We start from the raw sequence: 22,846 nt of genomic DNA on the forward strand, positions 1-22,846 counted from the left end.
TGATCTCGTTCGCTCAAACCACGACTAAAAGCACCACGATCGCTGCGCTCAAATGCGCTAGTCACGTGGTATTATTTGTATTTCGCGGGCTTTCTTTTGAGCCCGGAAAAAAAGGTACACGTGAGACTTTCTTTATCGCAATTAATGGAATGGGGGTTTCTGAAGGTGCTCTACAACTTTCCAATTCACAATTTTGGTCTAAGGTGAATATTTATTAAATTAAAAAAATAAAATTATTAGCCAAATAACTAATTGCAAAACAAAAAATTGCCTGTAGTGCGCAAGCAGGCTGGTAGTTGTATGCAACTGGTTTCACTGACCTACCTCAGATATATTATTTTGTAACCCGTGGTTCATGTTAGCTGGGACACCCGGTATATATATATATAGTGGCTGCCCATATATATATATATATATATATATATATATATATATATATATATATATATATATATATATATATATATCTGCCAGTACTTTCACGTACGGCTTGTCTACACCCTGGTTTCGCAATGCCTGGACGAAGCCGTGGTTTCTACTGAGTGAAATTATTTTTCGTAATCAATGAATACTATATATAAGAGTTGGCGATAGTACGAGCATTTTTCTTTCACCTTGTTGATGGTATTAATGTGATCGATAGTAGAGTGGGTACAGTGCCCTTTCCGAATGCCTGCTTGATTGCAGGCATGTGCTTGATTGCAGTTTAAGGTTGTCCTGATTCTATTAGCGTGTACCTTAGTAAAGACTTTCTGCGTAACAGAGAACAAAGAGATTGATCAGTAATTTTTCAGTTCCTTATTTTCCCATTTCCGATCTATTAGGATACTATTTGCGTTCTTAAATAGTATCGGTATCGTCCATGACACCAGGCACTAAGTATAAAGGGTGTCCAGTTTTTCTAGGACGATATTCCCCTTGATTTTTATAGACCTTAAGAAACACCCCAGAAAGAAAGACATGACATTCATTTACTAACCCATCAAAAAGTCCTTCTGCAGGATATTTCCCCCCATCCTTTGATAAATCTGCAGATACCCGAATCTATGCAGCTGCTTTCTCCCTTTTAATAGCTTCTAACGCTTCCTTGACCTCGTCCTTTGTCAGTTGCGGTACGTCTGACTGCTTTTTTCTACGGCCAATCTGGATATAGTCTTCAATACTTTGACTCTGTAGAGTTCAGTATAGAATTCCTCAGCTACTTTGACTATCTTGTCCATATTCGTGATGATGTGGCCCGCCGTGTCCTTTAGCGCATAAATCTGATTTGGCCTATGGCCAATGTTTTTTTCCACCGCTTTAAGGCTTCCCTCGTTCGCTGCAGCATGTTCAAGTTTCTCCGTGTTATACTTTTTGAAATCGGGCATTTTGCGCTCATTGATTCGGTTTGATGCCTTTGCCAGTTATATTCGATGTATTGGTTTGGACGGTTTAATCCTTAGGCGTTTCTTAACCAAATTTTTCATCTACTTAAACAGCTTACCGATATCCTCTCTAGCTATCCTACCGCCTACTTCTACAGCGCACTCTGTAGTGATATCTCTGAAATTATTGTTCGTCGCTTCTCGGCTAATGTCGTCATCCTCGGTTAGACATGAATATCTATTGTGTAGCGAGACGCTGAACTCTCCTGCCCTTCCCCTCACCGCTAATTTATTGATGGACTTCTTTCTTACTAATATGTTTCGTTCCCTCTTCTGATTTAGATTAATTCGACACATAACCATCATGGGGTCATTTCATCTCACTTTCCCGATTACCTCTATATCCTGCATAATAGCGCGGTTAGAACACAATGTAATATCAATTTCATTTCCAGTCTCCAATTTAAAACTTTTCCATGTCTACTTCCAGTTCTTCCGTTTGCTGAAGAAGGTATTCATGATTCTGAAGTTATTACGCTCTGCAAACTCAACTAGTATCTCCCCCCTGCTATTCCTTGAACCGATGCCATAGTCACGCACCGCCTGTTCTCTTGCCTGCTTTTTCCCTACCTTGGCATTGAAGTCGCCCGTTAGCACAGTGTACTGCGTCTTTACTTTCCCCATTGCCAATTCTACATCTTCATAGAAGCTTTGAACTGCCTGGTGATCATGACTGCATGCCGATGGGTAGGCCTATAGAGCCTTCAGTTTGTATCGCCTATTTTAGCCCAATTATGACGCCTCTCACTAATAATATAAAGTTCACTTATATTACCACATATGTACAGAGGGCAAAATGCATGTCTAGAACGACCGAACTGCGTGCTCCGGGCCGCTCGGAGCTACGTGCGCGACATCTAGCGATAACGCCTGGTTTGAGACGGGCGGAGTGTCGGCATGCGTGGCCAAGCTGATAGCACTGCCTGTCTTTTCGGGGCTCGCAGGCCGCCGCGGCTTTACCTTCTGCTTCAGTCGTCAGAAGCGCTGATGTGCGCTGCCAGTCTGCGAAAGCGCATACGCGGCGGAGCGCACGCCACTGGCTTCTCTTTTTTTTTTTTTACTTTCTTTTTGGGCACTATCAAAGCTCTGGCAGAGAGCATTTCACCGCATCATTCACGCGCCGGTGTACTGCATCGTCACCCTAGCCGCCAGCCTTATATCAGTGATCGAGGTTTGGCAGGCTGCATTTGCCGGCAAATGCAAAAATCGGCATGCCATTACTGAAAGCATACTTGGACCTTAAGTGTGGCGTATACACAAGATCAGATATGCGATAACCTGAATAAAGTTTTCATCCCTACAAGTGAACAGACCAGATGCGTAAAGGCATCGACGATGGCGCCGCGACTCACTGTAGACCAAAGGAAAGCCACCACAGAGATGGGCCGGACAATGACCCAAAGAGCTATAGCTCAAGCTACTGGGCGCCCTTCAGCCACAGTCAACAGAGTACTGCAGGCATTCCACAAAGAAGGCCGACTTAAGGATGCTGCGCGCGGCCGGCCACCAAGAGCGACGACGGAAGAAGACAGGCTTGTTGTCGCAGGAGCAGCAGATGATCCGTACCTCAGCGCCAGGGAGCTTCGTGACATGTTCGCTTTGAACGCATCCACTCAGACAATCAGGAGCAGGCTTCATGCAGCAGGTGTGAAAAGTAGACTAGCTGCGCAGAAAACACAACTGAGACAAGCGGATCGGGACACGCGCCTGGAATTCGCGTCTGTGGTGGAAGACTGGACCCCAGACAATTGGAGAGCAGTCGTCTTCAGCGACGAAGCCACTTTTTGCACGCGCTGGGACCAGCAGAAGCGGGTGTGGTGGCCGGAAAAAGCACGGTAGGACTGTAGTCTGTTTCAATGTGCTCGCACGTCTGAGAATATACCCGGAGTTTTTTTTTAGGCTGTCAAATTTATATTTTAAAACCAGTGAAAGGTAGGTGAGTGCAGTCTGAGTTGTTAAACTGTATAGCACGGTGGGCATTATGTAGGCAATAGAGATGAAACACGCATAAAGAACTTAAATTAGTATATTTTATTTTCGGCTTCAGGGCGAAACAATAAATCGCAAAATTAAAGGTCGTGAATGCATAATGCGAGCTCAGTTCTTACGTTTTCGGAATCGGCAATGTTTTTTGAAGTATAGAACATCAAAATCACACTTGTAAATGTTCGTTAGGTTACCTTTTCTGTATGGCACACCCACAAAATTGCATCTTTAGGCTAAGATGTGTTGAATTTTAAAACAGCGTGTGTATTTTATCATATAAAAGATGTGTGATTGATTTCGAGTATTATACTGTGCGCTGCGACGCCATACTAAAAATCTACAATGCTGGAAAGCCAGCTTAACGGACATTTTGACGCTCCATATTTTAACGAACATTTTAACGAACGGACATTTTGACGCTCCATATTTTGAACCATAATGGGCTTCAATTTCTTTAAGGCGCTGCACTCTCGTCGTTTCCAGTCCTTCACTGCTACCACATCAGGTATCATTAGCTCTGATGGCAATTTGATTCCTCTAATAAAACCGGATTTCCCTACCACCATGCAGGGACGAAGAAAAATACGTTTGGAATGTGCGCAGTAGCGGCCGTGTTTCAGTCAGCGTGTGGGGAGCCATCAGCTACGACGGACTAGGACCTCTGTACCGCATTCCTGGGCGTATGACAGCAGAAGTCTACGCGGAGGTGGCAGAAACGGTCCTCTTGCCTTATGTGCTTGATGGGCTGTTTCCGGATGGGCTCTATCACTTTCAACAAGATGGAGCTTCTGTGCACTCAGCCAAGACTGTCCGAGACCTTTTTGAAAGGCTTGGCGTTATGACCCTTCCATGGCCTGCAAGAAGCCCTGACCTTAACATTATAGAAAACGTGTGGGGACTGATGAAGAAAAGCCTATCCAAGAAATCGGGACTCTCCAATTGCAATCCGGACGGGCTATGGGAAGCCATTGAAAATGAGTGGGGACACCTCCGCAACGACCGCGCTCTCGTCGACTCCCTCTACGAGTCACTGCCGAAGAGGATTGAGATCCTAAAGAAATCTGGGGGAGCCCCTATTCGCTATTAGTTTGTCCTCTCCATCCCCTAATAAACAGTAAACTTGTGGAAAAAATAAAAGAACGTGAAATAAGAAGCCAGCAATCTGTTTTCTTTAATGACCAAAGAAGAAGAGTGAAATAAAGACAAACCCGCCGCTTACACTTACTTCGCGGCACCTTTAATACTAATTTGCCTTCCTGCAATTCCCGAAGAACGAAAACTGCCAAACCTCGATCACTGATATAAGGCTCGCGGCTAGGGTGACGATGCAGTACATCGGCGCGTGAATGATGCGGTGAAATGTTCCCTGCCAGAGCTTTGATAGTGCACAAAAAGAAAGTAAAAAAAAAAAAGAGAAGCCAGTGGCGTGCGCTCCGCCGCGTATGCGCTTTCGCAGACTGGCAGCGCACATCAGCGCTTCTGACGACTGAAGCAGAAGGTAAAGCCGCGGCGGCCTGCGAGCCCCGAAAAGACAGGCAGTGCTATCGGCTTGGCCGCGCATGCCGACACTCCGCCCGTCTCGAACCAGGCGTTATCGCCAGATGTCGCGCACGTAGCTCCGAGCGGCCCGGAGCACGCAGTTCGGTCGTTCTAGACATGCATTTTGCCCTCTGTACTTAATTTCGAGGAATCCTACTCCTAGTTCTCGCCTCTGCGGTAAACCTCGATAACACAGTACATGCCCCTCCTTCCGTACAGTATATGCCTCATTTGGCCGCCTAACCTCACTAAGCCCTCTGACACCCCATTCCATGCCCTCTAGTTCCTCTAACAGCACTGCTAAACAAGCTTCACTAGCCAGGGCTCTAGCGTTAAACGGTTTCCAATGGCGGCCTGCGCAGGGGAGCCAGATAATTTTAGCAGCCCCAGCCGCGACACAGGTCTCTTCGCCGCCGTGGTCAGTTGCTCTACCGCCCCTGCTAACTTAGGGCCAGGGTTTTGTAGGATGAATCATGGGAGGTTGCGGCCAATACTGCACCATGGTGGCCAGCGCCTGTTCTGGTGAGGGAGTGCGTTGTCGGAGATGTTCGCTGGCATCAAGTCACACCCCAAACCATTGTATGTAATTACATCGACGCGCGGATTTTTCTTTGGTCCGGTGGAGAATTGCGCTGCATCGGAATTCGAACCACGGTCCTCTTGCATGCGAGGCGGATGTTCTACCTCTACACCACGGCTACCCTTCTTTTAAACCAAGTGCAGGAAAAATAAAAAATAAAGAAAACAACGAATGTCCTTAGTTTAAAATAAAGCATCTTGCAGCAGCTTTCCGTTAACGACTAAAAAGCGACCAAAGCCAGTGCGTCAGCCATGGATAATGGAATACGTCAAGGGCAGGTTCTGGAAAAAGAAGAGATTTGTTTGCGCGCTTATTAAAGACAAAGGATTCAGAGAACCTTAAATCATTCAAGAAACAAAGAAATAACACAAAAAACTTTTGGGTACAATTAAGCAATATTACTCAAAAACCAGGAAAACAATAAAATATCTAAGCGATTGTACCTTATCTGTAGGTGACTCAATTATATTCTAAACGGTACGTCCCGCCATGATGGCTGCCCACTAAGTTGACAAATTATGATTAAGTTCCTGTGGATTTTGAGGTCACTGAAATCTTATTTAAATCTTTTTTTTTTTGCCTCCGTGTCCTGCAGTAAGCATGATCATTGCTGCAAAAGGCATTTGAAGAAAAGAACACCAGAAAGTGGAATTTTGTTTCCAGTGACTTTGCAAGATTTCAAAGCAGTGTTCGTTTCTGTGAAACCCAGTCAGTGTGTTAAGTTTGTTTACTTGCAGATGAATTCAATTTGGATGATATTGATATTTTAATGCCTTAGTTAGCTCATGTTGTGAACTCGATCTTTTCAACGAGGCATTTTTAATGGCACTTATATATGTCGAAAGTGTCACTTCATTTTACATGAGCAGATAGATGCTATATGTCCAATTACTGGCCAGTGTCGGTCCTGCCAGTTTGTTCTAAGGGAATTGAAAAACTAATGCACGAAAAAATTTACCGTTTTATGGCAAAGCACCACATATTAACATTTTTTCAGTTCTTATTTACTAAGCAACGTTCAACCGAGACAGCGCTACTAAAACAAAAGAAAAAATAAGTGACCTCTTCTTGAAAATGATTACACGCTAGGAAAATTTGCGGTATTTTCTAAGGCATTTAACCGAAATAATAACATTACCCTTACAACTAAACTAGAAAATTTCGGATATAAAGGTACAGTTGTGAATATTTTGTACACTAAAAAATCGGCAGCAACAAGTACGAACAGACAGTTACACATCTACTTTCACACGTCTCCGGAGTGTCGTTCCTCAAGGGTATTATCAGGCCGATGCTATTTAACATCTACATAAATTACGCAGTAAATAATAATGATAACACTAGGTTTATCGTATATGCTCATGACACAAGTTTATTGTTTCCACTAAATAGTTTGCCTGAGCTCGAAGCTGAAGACAATGGTGTACTTACACTGTTACCTAATTGAAACATGGTTCAATTTAATGTCTCAAAACAAATGCTGTTCTTTTCCGCACAACAAACAAGCCAGTGAATGTAAATTTCAATCTTAGCCTAGCTGGACCCAAACTAAATCTTGTGTCTATTGTAAAAAGTCTCGGTGTTGTTTTTCAAGAAAATATGAGGTGGGTGGTGGTGGTGGTAAGCATTTAATACGAAAGGAGAGGTTGCTTGGAGAGCCACCCCAAGTGGGCCGCTCCCCTTACAATACTAGGTGGCGTACCTTATTCCGGAACTCCGTTGGTCTGGGCCGCCACACGAGCTCGCTGGACCAGCGCTTGTTGTGCCGCTAGATCCAGGCAGCCGAGCAGGGCCGCCTCCCAGTCCTCTCGGGTAGGGGAAGGGGTTATGGGTAAAAGAGAAGGATTTAGCTGGGATACCCAGACCATGTTAAAAGTATCAGCCGCCTCTCCACAGAAAGAGCAGAGGCCAGAAAAGGAAGGGTCGAAATGTTTGAGTACTGCCGGGCCCAGTAGAGTATCAGTAAAAAGTCTAAGAAGTATTCTTTCGCCCGCTTTCACTAGCCCCTTGAGAGGAGCCGGGTACTGACGGTGCGAGTTCCGGTAATAGGATAGATATCTTGAAAAGTAAAAAGAGGACAAGTGTCCTGGTCCAGATCGGTAGGATCTACGTCGTTTTCCCGGTTAGTGAGTGCGCGGGAGGCCGAGTTGGCGCCCTCATTGCCTAGTATAGCCCTGGTGGCCTGGAGTACAAATGAGAAATCGAGTCTGGGGATCCTGATCCCAAGCTGGTATCCGAAGTATTATTTGTGCTGTAGGCGTTATCCAGCTCATAATTCCGACAGGCTCCTCGAGAGTTGGATAGGATGAATTTAATTGATGGTGGGAGGCAGCCAGGGTGATTGCTACCTCTTTGGCGTGGGTTGCGCTAGGGGCCTTAAAGGTGAGGCCATCCACCTGTCTTTCCTCGTGAACGACTGCAGCCGTGCATCATCTTCCCCTGGAATGGTGCGGGCCCGCAGCATCAAAATAGAAAACATTGTCTTTAGAGCCATAATGGCGGTGCAAGGCATTTGCCGGCGCCTGATGCTGTTCATTGTGGTCTTCTCTGTCGATTTTGGTAGGAGGGAGTCGAACACGGAGGGCATCTCTCCATAGCTCTGGCACTCGTACCCTTTCCTCAATGTGATGGCTGTGTTGTATATGTAGCCGGTCCAAAAGTCGACCAGCGGACGCGGTCTGGGTAAGAAGCAGGTGCGCCTCGCGTAGCTCCCGATAGGTGTTTACCACTCCCAATGCAAGGAGCCTCGCATTGGAGGTAGAGATTGGGAGATCGAGCGCCCTCTTGATCATCTTGCGGAGAGTGACCTCCAGGATGTCTTTATCATGCTTGCACAAGTGCAGGTATGAAGTTGAATAAAGAAATTGACGAGATTGTCACAAACGCATGGGCGAGTCGCATCGTATTCCTGCTTCTGAGGCCCCCACGCTTGTTGGAGACGCGGCGGACCATGCGGCCCAATTGGTCGCCAACCTTGCGAAGCTTGGCTAGTGTTGTGTCAGCGCGACGATTTTGGTGAATAAAGAGTCCGAGGACTTTAATCTCTGTAGCTTCGCGTATGGTTACACTAGCCAGAGAGAGAAGTATTGGTGCCTTGCATCTAGGCGAGGGGCGTTGATGCACGAATTCTGATTTTTGAGGAGAGCACTGGAGACCACAGTACGTAGCATAGCGATCCACTATGCCCGCCGCTGTTTGCAGGCAGTACTCCAGTTGACCAATGTTGCCCTCTGTAGCCCAAATGGTGATATCGTCGGCATACAGAGCGTGCTGTATACCTTGAACCTCACCTAGTTTGGCAGGGAGATGAAGCATTGCCAAATTAAAGAGTAGTTGGTACAGCACTGCGCCTTGTGGCGTGCCCCGCGCGCACATAGTATAAGGACAGTGGTTCTTGTCTTGAATGCGGATAAAGACTTCACGGTCCGTTAAGAACTGTTTTACGTAATTAAATGTGTTTTATCCGCATTGCGTCTCGCTGAGGTGAGCGAGGAGGACACTGTGTTTCACATTGTCGAAAGCACCCTTGTTAATCCAAGGCGAGAACCACCTTGTCATTGTGAGGGTGCTCGACAGGCGTGAGTACCTCGTGGCTGAGTTGAAGCAGAATGTCCTGTGCTGACTTCTGAGGTCGGAATCCGAAAATTGTGTCTGCGTAAGTATTGCGGGCCTATGGATATTCAGAGAGGTGATCTCGAACCATGGCCTCCATGAATTTGGCTGCGCAAGACTTTAGGGAGATAGGTCGGAAGTGATCGATATTGATCCGTTACCAGGCTTAGGGATAAAGGTGACAAACGCTGTTTTCCATTCTAGGTGGAGGGGTGTTTCTTCTTTCCAGATAGCGTTCATATATTTTAGCAGGGCCTCATATGCCGGATGAGGAAGGTTGGCCAAATGTTTGGCCATAATCTTGTCCCTGCCGGGAGTGGTACCCCGTTTCATGTTAGCAAGAGCTGCCCGCAGATCATGGAGCTGGAACGGACGATCTATATCCCGATTATCTCTGCTTGCATAAAGATATTCCTGTCCACGGGTGTCTTGAACTTGACACAGATACTGATCCCGTAGAGTCTGTGCAAGTTGTTCCGTATTGCCCTTGATATTATGAATTGCTCGTTGCAGATATTTCTGTGTTTCTGTGCAGATCTGAGTGGGATCTATGAGGCTACGAAATAGCCTCCAAATATTGCGACTAGAGATTTGTCCAGCAGCAGAGTTACAGCGATCGACCCAGTCGGAGTCGGTGAGCTGGGCAGCATACTCAGCCGCCTTTTGGGTGAGATCGCGAATTCTCAAACGGAGTTTCTTGTTATGGTTCTGATGGCGCCATCTCTTAGTGGGGCTGCGCTGTGCTTCCCAAAGATAAAGGAGATGGCTGTCCACGTCCGTTACCTTCTCTGTGTGTTGTTTCTGCCTCTTGTGTAGTGTTTGGATGAGGCTCTGGGCCCAGGCATAATGGTGGTCTCCGGGCATACAGCAGGTTGTCAGGGATTTACGGAAAGCCGTCCAGTCTGGCAGGAGGGCCTGTGTTATGGTGCGGTGTAGGGGACGAGTGTAAATTATTGTGTTGATGATGCAGTGGTCACTGACAAGGGTTTCCTCAGCGTTGATCCAGTCTGCGTGTCTTATGTTGCGGGTGAGGGTAAGCTCGGGACAGTGTCCCTGGTTACGGATTTGCCCACACGTGTTGGATGGACGGGGTTAGTATGAAGAATGATGCCAGGCGTGGAGATTCGTTACGTAAGCTGTCTGCCACGCGACTCTTCCTTGCGATAGCCCCATAACTGACTGGGTGCGTTGAAATCCACCACAATCAGAAGGGGATCGCGACCTGCTATATTTAGCGCCTTGCTAAAGATGTCCGAGAACGTAATGTTCTTAAGTTTAGGGGAGGGGAAGTATATATTTAGGATGTGTACGGGTGAATCAGTACGGCACAGGGGGAGGACTGTCACCATCACATACGGATAAGAAAAATAGAGTTCGAGATCGACCTTCTGCGCGGTAAAGCTTCTGTGGACAAGAAGACAGGTGGACGGATCTCGTTGAAAAGGGTTGTAGCCCGACAGCTTCGCCGCAGCCCCAGGTTCTTGGAGTGCAACTACTGCTGATGGGGACTCAAAAGTCTCGAGATATAATCCTAAGTTAGCTGTCTCTTTACAGTTTTTAAAACCACGGCAGTTCCATTGCATCAGGAAAAAAGCCTGATGTTTTGAGGGGCTGCAGAATGGGTTAGTTCCCACCGCCATGTTGAATTTGGAGTTGTGCTTGGTTAGACTGCGCAGCTTCGTCTTCCAGTCCCTGCGGAGCTGGGAGGGGCTCCGCAGAATCTTCGGAAATTTCCTCCAGGACAATTTTGTTCATAGATTTTGACGGGCGCTTAACTTCTTTGGGCGACATAAGCCGGTGGCCGAGGTGCGAACCATTCTCTTTCAACCATGTTTTGATGTTACTGGTGACTGCAATGGTCACCTTCTGAGTGATGTCTTCTAGGACCTTACCAAAGTTGGAAAGTTGGCCTACCAAATTAGCTAGAGTGTTTTCTAGAGCCGTTCAGCGGCTGTCCATTGCCTTTTCCTGAGGGCCCTCGCACATAGCCTCGGATTCCGAAGGGCATACCACTGGTCCGCTGGCGATGACGGCGGGGAAGGTGTGGCTACGTGTGCAGAGCGTAAAATTTTGTTTTCTGCAGCTAGTTGAGCTACCTGCGCACGAAGCGCTCCCATTTCGCGGCGCATTTCTACAATTTCGGGGAAGAGAGAGGAAGGAGCGTGAAAGGAGGAGAGGAGGCGACCCCAGCCCAGCTGCCTACCTTGTTCGATGACTTCTTGGAAGCTGCATAGGTTGATGACTCACTGCCCCCGAGCTCCGGAAAGTCCTCAGCGTGGATAACATGATCGCCCTGGTCCTGTGAAATCTTCTTTTTCGGTGACGTCCTCGATGACGGCTTCTTGGAAGATGAAGGTAGCTTCTGATTGGCCGGCGCACCGTCAGCCTTGCCGCCGGGATCACCTCCAGACCACTTGCCCTTCGACTGGAGATGTCGTGTTGCTGGGGGCCTTTTGGGTCTCCGGGCTTGCTGAATCCTTCGAAAGTTTCCTTTTCAGGCCTGCGAGCCCCTGAGATGGGCTTCCCCGCAGACCATGCAGGCCAGCTTGCACTCGTGGGGCGCTATGCCATCGGCAACCGTCCCCACGTTTTGACCCCAATGGCCACAGCGTTCTTCTACCGGGCGCGGGCAGATCGCCACCCGGTGTCCGATGATTCCACACCGGCAACAAGCAGGGATTGTCCGCTTGTACTCCCGCACCGGCGTGACCGTTCAGTTGTGGCGGACAAAGCGCGGCCCCTTCCTGCCTACGAAGGTGATCAGCGCAGCAGACGAGTTTCCGAGCTTGCGGACGAAAGCGATTTCTCCGTCCCGCCAGATGAGTTTGTTGCGAAGCGTAGCCGAGGTCTCCCGCTCGTGGACGGTGATGACACCCCGACACTCCTCCCCGCTGAGTTTTGCGTGGCCAACGAGAGGAAGTGGGCCCTCACTTGAGTTCAGGATGAATTCCCGCGCCAGCTTGTTGGCCGTGGCGACGTCTTGGGTGGCGCAGAGAAAAATGTTCTGATCCCAGAGGGGCCAGATGGTGAGGGCCTTGACCGCCTCGGCGTCAACATCGGAGGTAAGGGCTAGGCTTAGGTCACCAGGCTTGAAACGTTGACGGAGGTCAATGGTGGCCCGCGGCTTTACCCCCACAATGATGTCTTCCTTCTCGAAGCGAGGCATCTTGCTTGACGCCACGATGTCTTTTGGGCCAGTGGAGCCCATGCGTCGACATCGGCAGCAGGAGAATTTTGTAAGCAGGCACCTGACGCGTGTGCACATTAGTTTCCCCTAACGACTACATCATCATCAATGATTTCGCATCTACACAAAAATGTGCCTTAAAGGGGTCATGAAAGCCAACATTTGACCATAAACTGATTATTGCATTTCAGTCCACACACGTTATATTGTAAACCTTCCCAATGTGAGCACATTTGGTGCAGTTGATATTTCTAAATTATTTTTATTATTAATATCGAAAGTAGCTTCCTCGCCTGGCAACCATTCGCTGCTGACGTCACAACGAGCTATCATTCTCGTGTCGTCTGCTATTCGCAGTGTCGGCTGAACTCTTGCATGCACGCCCTGGATAGTGATCGCTGGGAGCTTTTTCTTATGCAGCAAAAATATTTTATAGAACTCTTCAATATAATATATGTCTTCAGCGATTCTCGAACTTGTTTCGGACTTCGGCTTGAGATTGTGAAGAGTCCGAAATCAAAGTGCTCATGCTGTATGCTTTAAGCGCACTCTCAGACGCATATTATTCTTACGTTATGAGAGCTTATTTTAGACTATTTTAGCTTGTTTTCAAAAGAAGCGCTCCGGCATATAACAAGGCCCATATCCAACGTTTCCTTCCCCTGTGTAGGTGCGCCGCAAAAGGGGGGGCGGGTTAGTGTTGTATTGCTGATAGCTGACGCTCGATATTTCGCTCCAAAAACTAAAAGCAAAACCCAATTAAGCGTACGTTGGCGCAAAAGCGCACCTCGCGATCTTAAAGGAGCTCACAAAATTTTGAACAAAACGGTATGCCAATCGTCCTCCCGTTATGTATGCGTGTATTAATCAAACTTAAGTATTTTGGCTGATAAATCATTTTTTAAAATGTAGTTTCGCTCTGGCTGCGGCCAGCGCACGAAAGAATGCGCCGCGGCCGCTGCTTCAATCCCATCATTGCAAACCCAACGCGCTTCGGATGCGCTTCACTGCCCTCACCGAATGAGAGCCTCCCATCCACCGCTGTCTCCGTGTCGGCTCCCCCGCAGCCGCCCGCTCGACTGAGACCGACTCCCGAGCCTGGCCTTGCATTTTAGAGCGCAGCTCTTCGGCGTCCGTTCCTGCTTTTCGCGATGTCGTCGCCGTTGTCGGTGTCCCTCGTAACCAGCTTCGCAGTCGGAGCAGAGCGTGCTCCTGCCGCCATCATTCGCTGCTGCGTGTACCCCCCGCTGCATCCCTAAAAAATAAATCACAACCTTTTGTTTTGTTCGAGCATGAAGCGCAGTATGTTTTTGAAATGCAATATTAATAAAAATGTTTTATGGATTAGAATTACTTACTGTAAAGAGCGTAATATATCGGTTGCGTCCGTCACGCCATCTTTGCGACGTTGAGTAAGTTAACTTGAAAAATCGGTGCGGCGTAAATCCGTAAAAAAAGAGTTTAAAGAATGTTTAAAGGCGATTGTTTTTGAGAGCTGTCTCTGAACGCAACCTATAGGTAACGTGCACTCACTGCAAAAAGGAATTTATTACGCTGAAGGTAAGTGAATACTGTAACCGTTGTCATACCGTCACACCCTGGCTGCATTCGCGGCTGGTTTTGTTGCTGTTAAGAACATAAACATGATATTATGCAACCTAAAGGGGAACTTACCCCAGAAAATATGGTCGTAATTTATTTGAAAGTTGTGAATTTTAAAATACAAAACTGTGCCAACAGGAATGGAACACATGCCGAACACATGTCTTACAATCAGGTGCATGGTGTCAATCCATTGCGCCACAGAAGGGACGGTTAGTGACGTCTTTAAGCGCGATATTACTCATTTTGATTCAATGGACTAAAGATGGCGCGACGGACCCAACTGGCATTATCAGAGGATTACTGCAAGCAATTTTAATTCAGCAAACTATTTTATGGCGTATGCATTTTAGTTTATGCACTGCAATGCATACTCAAAAAACGTATAGCTTCCTTTTTATTGTATTTTATTTGTGAGTGACGTCACCTGGCACTTCCGTTGCTGCAGTTTTCAGGGCATAGCAATACGCGTCGGCGACCGCGGGTGTACTCAAATTTCTCCGCCCTCCCCTGCCGCCACCGTTCGCTGCCGCATGTACTATCCCCCCTCGTTATCTCCGGTTGCTGCGCGCGCTACGCTGCCACCGCTAGCTGTTGCGTGTACCCTACCCCTCCTTGATCCTCCCTGGCGGCGACCGCACGTGTTTTCAGATTGCTGCTGCCGCGCCTCCCGCCATTGTTCGCCGCTGCGTGTACCCCTCCTCCTGCCTGGTGGCCACGGTCTTCTCCGGTTGCCGAAGCGCCGGCTCGGCATCAGCGGATTACGATGCGCGCATCGCAAGCCGAAACGCGGAGCCACGTTGACTTGACTCGTTAGCTGCGTCAGCAGCATCAGTCAGGTGCTGCTATCTCTTCGCCACGCGACGTTATTATAGGCCCACGAGCGGCCTTTCGCGACCTCCCGCTAACTTAATTGCTCTCATCGCTCTTCCTCCAATGCCACAGCACCGTGGCGGCAATCAGAGCTCCGGGCCGATGGCGGCGGATCTGGAACATATGAAGTATAGCTGCTTGTTTTCCTTTTTCAAACACGGTTAAGCTACAGACAAGCGCAGCTGATCAGGCCGTTAACTAATTGGGTGTCAGGTTCTCACTCAGCCTCTGATCCGACCAAACATATCGCACGACTCTCCACTGATCAGTGCGCTGATCAAACCTCACACTGCGGTGACAAAGCCAAGTTGGGCGTACCGGCGTCGTCTCCGTTGTATTGCGACTGATCAGAGAGCATCGATAAGCTACCCGGAACATAACGGCCTAGCTGCATGCAGCGAAATGATTGTGACCGTGCCTTATGCTGAGAAAAGATGCCTTACTCTATATAGGTTTTGTGCGTTGAGGGACGACCACTTTTTCAATATCATCCAAAAAGAAAAAGAGACCTGTCCTTGAATATTTCAGCCTGCATTGTAGACGATGCTGCGCCGCGTATTCTTTTCTGAGTGCACATGAGCATTTTAAAATGGCGGCCACCCTCGGTTAGAGGAGCTGATCAATTTTCATTTCTATCATGTTTTTTTTTTTTTCAATGTGCGCCTCGCACGTCACTAAAACTTTGCGAGTAGAATCACAGACCTGCATATTATTCACAGAAGAGTAAAACGGCAATACGTCGAATGACCCTATCATCGCTCCTGTAACTATACGCGGCAGGTTATATTACAGGAAATCGGAAGAAAGTAAAAAAAAAAATCGCTGCCGTGAACGTCGGCAATTCTCTCCACGACACACGCGAAGTGGTCGCTTATATCCGATAGGACTGTTCTATGTATGCGATTGTGCAGGTTAAATTTATTGTAAATAAAATGAATAAATTTTGTGCTAAATAGGTGACAATACCTTCGGCCAGTACCCTAAGAGTTGAGCGGTGTTTTTGTTTTTGAAAATAAAAGCAGAGAATTATAGCTCATCATGGCAAGAATATTTTATCGACATGGCAGATATTCACACTGCAGAGTAGGCGATTAGCGCATTACTACATAATATTCTTCGTCATACACCGCTAAATGTGCAGGCCAAAGAAGTATGTTCTACTCCTTGCAAATTTTGTTGTGCTGTCCTCCTTTGTACAATTATAGGGTTCAAAACTCTATAGATTCCGTAAATTATTATTTTTACTTTTCAAGAATTGGAACAACGTAATTTCAGCTGCTGCCATTTCCGATCAGTAGAGAAAGAAGACCTGACCTAGTGTGATGCTATTGCTAATGCCAAGGAATTTATATGTATACAGGCATTCTGCAATTCCCTAAAACGCGTGACAGAAAATAGCGTTGTTTGAGATTAGAATTCTGAAATATAATCACTCAAAGGACACCCAAATAAGTAACTTTTATCGCGGTAATTGGTAAGCTTTCTTTTACCTATCTAGTTTATTTTTATTTTGTTAAAATGGGGCCCTAGTGAGAAGTGTAAAGGAATAAGAAATATTGCCACAATAAATTGAATCAGATAGTGAATTGCTTAAGGAAACAAAACGTTCTTATGATCATCTATTCGGCGTTTAGCAAATATGTTGCCTATTTTTCCCTTATGGCTCGGTTCAGGTGTCCATATAGCAAGTGTGACAGATACTTCGCCTTTCCCTGCCTGTGAACCAATTGTTATTATTAATATTATTATGTTGCCTATTAGTAAGGGAAGACAGGTGGTGGTCATTCAAGGTAACTGAATGCTTCAGAAGAGGTCAAAACCACAACGCGCGTCAACACAGTAAGGTGTGGGTGACGATTTCGCTGTTTTTCGGGAAAGGTTAGCCATTGTTTGTTAGAGGTAGAGCTCTTGACAAGGTATGGCATGGATGTTTGTTTTAACGAGAACGCAGTGTGTGCCGCGAAAACATTCAATGACATGCAGTGTGCGAAATACCGCCACTGGCATGCAGGGCGGTACGCGGTGCCCTTTGACAAAAAATGCGACCCGCTTTTTATGCTGCAGGATGCCTTTGCTGCGTCTGGTCAAGAATAATCTCAGGTTCAATTATTCACCCTGATGCCTAAATGTTCCCATTCAATGCCTTAGAATACGTCTTATAATTAAGCTGTAAATAGCACTGGGGAGATCATGTCTCCTTGCCTAAAGCCTTTCTTAATTGGAATTTTCAAGTCGAAAGCCTTTCTAGGCTCATGAAACGAAATCCCGTGCGCGAGAGTTGTGCGCGAGACGTGTTCGACATTTGTGAGTCGAACCTGTGCATCGAATTTGTACGCTGATGTGTCTCTTGTCAATAATCATCAGGGCGTCATCAGAAATTAAAAATCCTGTCTCCACCCGGAATTGAACCTCCACCCTTCGGATCCCCAGCCGAGCGCTATCAACAACTGCGCCATACCCGTGATCGTGAAACCCAGATCACAATTTTACTTCCCTACCGAAAGGATGATAGTAGCGATGAGAATGATAACGATAGTGAGAGCAACTTGATGCACCATTTGCAGCAGCAATGCTCCAGCTTTCGCATTTTTTTAGTATCGATTCTGTAGTGCTGTCCGAAGTTATTACTTTCTTTAGGCAGAATTATGATTGTTGTGCAGGTACTATAGATATGTTCAAGTATTTTCAATGTGGCATACACCCTTATCTCACATTACCTGTATGACTGCTGATTTTTGGACTGAGTTAAATGATTTTGCCGTAGTCGATGAAAGCTATGCATAGGGACCGCTTATAATCCGAGGAAGTTATGTGAGCTCCGTATTGTAGTGCAAAAAACTAAGGATTCCATATGTTGACTTGAAGAAAAATAAATTTGATTCACAAAGGAGTTTCTTGGCAGGCACTTAGCAGCGCGCTACGTAAAATAAGGTATATCCTAGCCTGACACTTCAGTCGAACTCGTTCAGTTAATAAAGCTGTCATATTAACAGTTTAAAATACGTTTCGTTCGACCGAGTAGCTGCAACGATGCTAGAACGGCTGATAAGGCACATCAAGGCATGCTTTCAGCAACCACGTCTATGCAAGTGACATCTAATGACGAATTCTCGAAGTAGGTACAAAGTTTGCACTGCTGCGGACGAGCTGTTCATACACCTAATATATTCTGTTTGTTTTGGCCACAATAAAAACGTAATCCACAGGGCCATTTGTTTCTAAGTTTGACGTTCTACATTTGGGCCACACAGCCAGCTTCTTACAGATTAGTTTCAGATAAGCTATATATCTATTACACGTGGTGCCGCACAAACACATGATTTTGCCACTTTGTGCTAAAGGGCCAAAAATGAGAAAATATAAACTAACATTATGATGTTAGTGATCAGGAGAGAAGCAATGTCCATATACAAAAACCGGCCGGTGTGACGGAGTTGTTGAGTGCTTGACTACTGTACCTAAGGACGCGGGATCGAATCCCGGCATCGGCGACGGCTTTTCCGTGGAGGCGCTAGCCGAGGCGCCCGTGTTGTGTGCGATGTCAGTGCATATTAAAGAACCCTAGGTGAATAAAATTATCGAAGCTCTCCATTACAGCGTCTCTTATAGCCTAACACACTTTGGGACGTTAAAACGCAAAACCAAACCATGTAAGAAAGAAGAATCCGCAGTGTAAAGTAGCAACCTCCAATTGGCGGCGTTGGAGCTACCGTGTTGCACCGGACACGCCACGTGCTTGCATGAAATAATAAACAAGGCAACACTCTATTTTGTGCTCCGTGTAGCGAGAGCAAAATACTCACGGTTTTCATTGAGCCGCAAATTTCGCTCAATGTGATCGCATAAAGCAGAAACGCCGTGTCAGTGAGTAACTTTGATAAATCACCGTTTTCAGGCACAGGAAGACCGAAAACATACACACTAGAGCATTGGGACAAAGATCAAAAATGTTTCATTCTTTCAATAAATAATACAAACGGTAAGCCTTGAGTTTTTCGCATCTTTCTGATTTCATGCATATCAGCATTATTCATCATTAATGTTATCGCAAACCTCACGTAATCATAAATATTGAAAAAATGCAGGTTTCTGTAAAATTGTGTGCTACCTTCACATTATTTCAGTTCCACTTGCACTGCATTCATTTCGTAGACTTACTATCAAACGGAGGATGCCGAGATAAATGCTGCTAAATGCTTGACGGTCCCTAGACCTCGTTAAATATAATTAATTAATTTGTTGACCGCAGCGCCGCAGAGGGGAATGGGTAAAAAAACGAAAAACACAAACATGAACATTTAATCTAGAGTAATATTATGACAGTTAATGCCTTGCGAAAATGATGGTTATCAGTACTGTTCGAAATTTCAGTGGCAAGGTTGTTCCATACACGTGAAGCACTAGCCACAAAAGAAAAAAATGCTGATACGGTGTTATAGGTTTTAATTCCAACATTGTGAAGAATATTGGTATTGCCTTACATGTAGCGGGAAAGAGGAACGTGCGCGTTCCGTGGAGAGAAACGATGATACCTATGTAAAAGCTTAGGCGTAAAATGTTTCGCTCCTTCATGGTTTCCTGGCTTGTCGTGGCGGAGGGGCTTGCGAAACTCGATGAAATCGTGAACTCTGCTGTGTAGGGCCACCCAAGATAGACAGGTCACGGCAGAGAGTTCTGACAAGATGTGATTCACTGGAGAAGGTAATGGCAACCCGCTCCAGTATTTGCTGCCAAGAAAACCCTATGACCAGTCAAAATAGCACTAATTATATGGCGCCGGAAGATGCGCCCCCCAGGTTGGAAGGCGTCGCACATGTTACTGGGGATGAATAAAGGGCGATTCCTAGTAGCTCCAGGAAGATTGAAGCGGCTGGGCTAAAGCCAAAAGGACGCTCAGTTGTTGATGTGTCGGGAAGCGACCGGAATGTCCGATGTTGCAAGGAGATGTATCACGGAGATGTATCAAGGAGATGTATCGATGTTGCAAGGAGATGTTGCAAGGAGATGGAATGTGAGATATATGACGCAAGGTAAACTGGATATCGTCAAGCGAGAAATGGAAAGAATAAATATTGATATCTTACGTATCATCGAGCTCAAGTGGACCGGTATGGGAGAATTTAATTCCGGCGACCAATATGTCTTTTATTGTGGGCACTAATCCAGGAGAAGGAATGGGGTCGCTCTCATAGTAAACAGAAGAATGGGCAAACCAGTGCACGGTACAACCCCCAAAACGACCGAATGATTTCACTTCGGATCCAAGATCACCCTTTCAACCTGACAGTTATCCAAGTCTATGCACCAACCGCTACTGCTCAAGAAGCTGACGATGAGAGATTTTATGGTACCTGCAATGCTTTTTGGACCGCATTCCATCATCAGACGTCCTTTTTCTGATAGGAGACTGGAATGCTAAGGTGAGGAGTGAAGAAATGTCCGGAATAACAGGCAAGGTCGGTCTAGGTGTGCCAAATGAAGCTGGACAGAGGCTAGTAGTTTTGTCAAGAAAACAACCTGACCATAGCGAATACTCATTTTCAACAGCACAAGAGGCGCCTGTACACATGGACTTCACCGGACGGTCTGTATTTGCCGGCAGAGATAGAGAACCGCTATACAAGCAGCAAAACCAAGGCCTGGGGCCGATTGTGTAACCGATCATCGGCTTCTTGTTGCCAAATTTAAGCTTCGATTGAGGAAAATGCAGAAACCTAGAAGACCTTTCAGGTATGATCTGAATCAAATTCCATCAGAATATGCTGTGGAAGTGAGGAATCGATTTCAAGAATTAGGTTTAGAAGACAGAGAGCCTGAAGAGGTGTGGACTGATGATCGTGATATAATACAAGAAGTTGCTACTAAGGTAGTTCCAAAGCAAAAGAAATGCAAGGAAGCAAACTGGTTATCTGAAGAGACTTTGCAAATAGCTGAGGAAAAAGAGGATGGCAAAAGGTATGGGGGAAAGAGAAAGATACAAAGTTCTCAATGCGTATTTTCAGAAAATAGCAAGAACAGATAAGAACGCCTTCCTGAACATACAATGCCAAGCAGTTGAGGACAACGGCCAATTGAGGAATACAAGAGCTCTCTATAAGGCAATCAAAGATATCAAATGCAGCTTCTGTGCTAAGCTGGGCGTGATAAAGGACAATTGAGGCAGGGACCTCAGGGAAGCCTCAGAGATAAAGAAGAGGTGGCATCAATACACAGAAGAACTGTACAAGAAGGACCTGGATGTGCAAACCCAACATAAGACGGCTGTGATTATACTGATCTCAAGCCGGGCGTCCTGAAGATTGAAGTTGAACGGGCCTTAGCCAGCCTTGCTAAGAACAAAGCTAGCGGAACTGGTGGCATTCCACCTGAGTGGCTTCAAAACCTCCCCCATGACAACGCTATTAACGTTCTGTATACATTATGTCAGCAAATTTGGACAACCCTGCAGTGGCCACAGGATTGGAGGAGGTCAGTTTACATCCCTATTCCAAAAATACGCAGTGCCAAAGATTGTTCGAATTACCGCACGATCGCGCTTATTTCGCATGCTAGCAAGGTGGTGTTGAAAATCCTCCAAGGTAGGCTGCAGCAGTACGTGGATCGGGAGGTTCCGGACGTGCAAGCTTGGTTTCGCATGTTTTTTCTTTATCGCTTTGCAGGAGATGGAAATCATTTAACCCATTTCATTTATTTCACTCTTAAATAGGCTGCTTTCGCAAATCTCTCAATTTGGGCGAGATTTACCTACGCTGGACCTGAGACAGGAAGCAGCAATACCATTTTTCACTAGCTTCGAGTGTTCCGTGCACATACCCGAACATGACCATAACATACGGAAGCTACACTGCGTTAACGTGCAAAAATATTTTAAAACAGCAGCAGTACTTAACGTGGTAAAATCAGAGCAAAATGTTAGTTATAACATATCCGTGCTTAGGCGGAAAATCGCGTCAGTACGGAGCAGATTCCTTAGAAACAAATTTCTTGTGAAGCAAAAACCACACCTCGTATTTATCGACGTAGCCGATCAATCTACACGTTTTACTGTTGTGGAATGTGTGTCGTTCTTTTCAACTTCCAACCATGTGAAGTAACGCCAAACCACACGTCTACCGTGCTGGTCTCTGAAGCTGAGCGAATGGTGAAAGATCATTTGACTAACGGACTTGGTGCACCCTCCTAAGTTTGTGTCTAATACGAAAAAAGACAACGTAATTTGAAATTCTGTCGACTAACGTAAATAAACCGAATAGGACTAGCCCCGATATTGAATTGGTGCACTCTTGAAGTCTTGGTTGTCTGCCAACAACATTGCGTCGGAAAGCCAATAAATCGGGATGTACCATCCAGCTTTGAAAGTTCTATATTCCGCTGGTTGACAGAGTCAAACCTTTTCTAGTTCCTTCTTATATCACTTTCACGTGTGCACAATATCTGGGTTTAGTGGAGTTATGGCGGTTTCCTAAGTGTTTGTCGAGTTTGGGAATAACGCGAGTGTCCGATATGAACCTCAGTGCGGCCACTTTTAGTTGCCGAAGAGCCTCCTTCATATACCTCGATGGATCATTTTTACTGCGACATTCCTGCTTTTCTGCGTAATCAGTGTGGGTGTTATCACTTGAAATATAATTTACTTGTTTTGTGTCTGAACTGCCATATCAGATGAATACCTTTACCGCATTTTCTTTCAGGCAATGTCAAGTGTGAGCTTCACCAATGGGCAGTTAATATAAACGTTGGCCGTTCCAACCGATACGCGAAAAGCGATGGCTACCACGCTTGCGAAATGAAATTCAATGAAATATGCCCTTTCACACAGCACAGTGTACTCGTATATGACAGAGAAGAGTGCAAGGAAATAATCCCGACGTCTTCATAGAAGAAACTGCAGATTCAGATTGATGATTTTTTGCATCCACTAAATATGAAAGTTTACACATTTCCTACAATTGTTCCAGATAGTTCAGGTACAAACTGTACTACACGTTTTGAGCTCACGTAAGACCACGTCAGTACAAATAAATCTGCTGTTTGGCTAATGTA

At 46.0% G+C, this 22,846-nt stretch overlaps 1 long non-coding RNA gene across 3 annotated transcripts in view; it reads left to right on the forward strand.

Annotated features, from left to right (window-relative positions):
* LOC146177253 (uncharacterized) overlaps positions 1–22,846 on the forward strand; it is a 56,197-nt gene extending 33,351 nt beyond the window's left edge. For all 3 annotated transcript variants that reach the window (XR_014701017.1, XR_014701015.1, XR_014701016.1), the window contains 2 exons: positions 18,699–18,782; positions 22,495–22,846. This is a non-coding gene — a long non-coding RNA (uncharacterized LOC146177253). The remainder of the gene's footprint in view (positions 1–18,698; positions 18,783–22,494) is intronic.

Source organism: Amblyomma maculatum, chromosome 10, assembly GCF_055883805.1.
Source record: "Amblyomma maculatum isolate TAMU_Amacu chromosome 10, ASM5588380v1, whole genome shotgun sequence".
NCBI classification, from domain to species: domain Eukaryota; kingdom Metazoa; phylum Arthropoda; class Arachnida; order Ixodida; family Ixodidae; genus Amblyomma; species Amblyomma maculatum.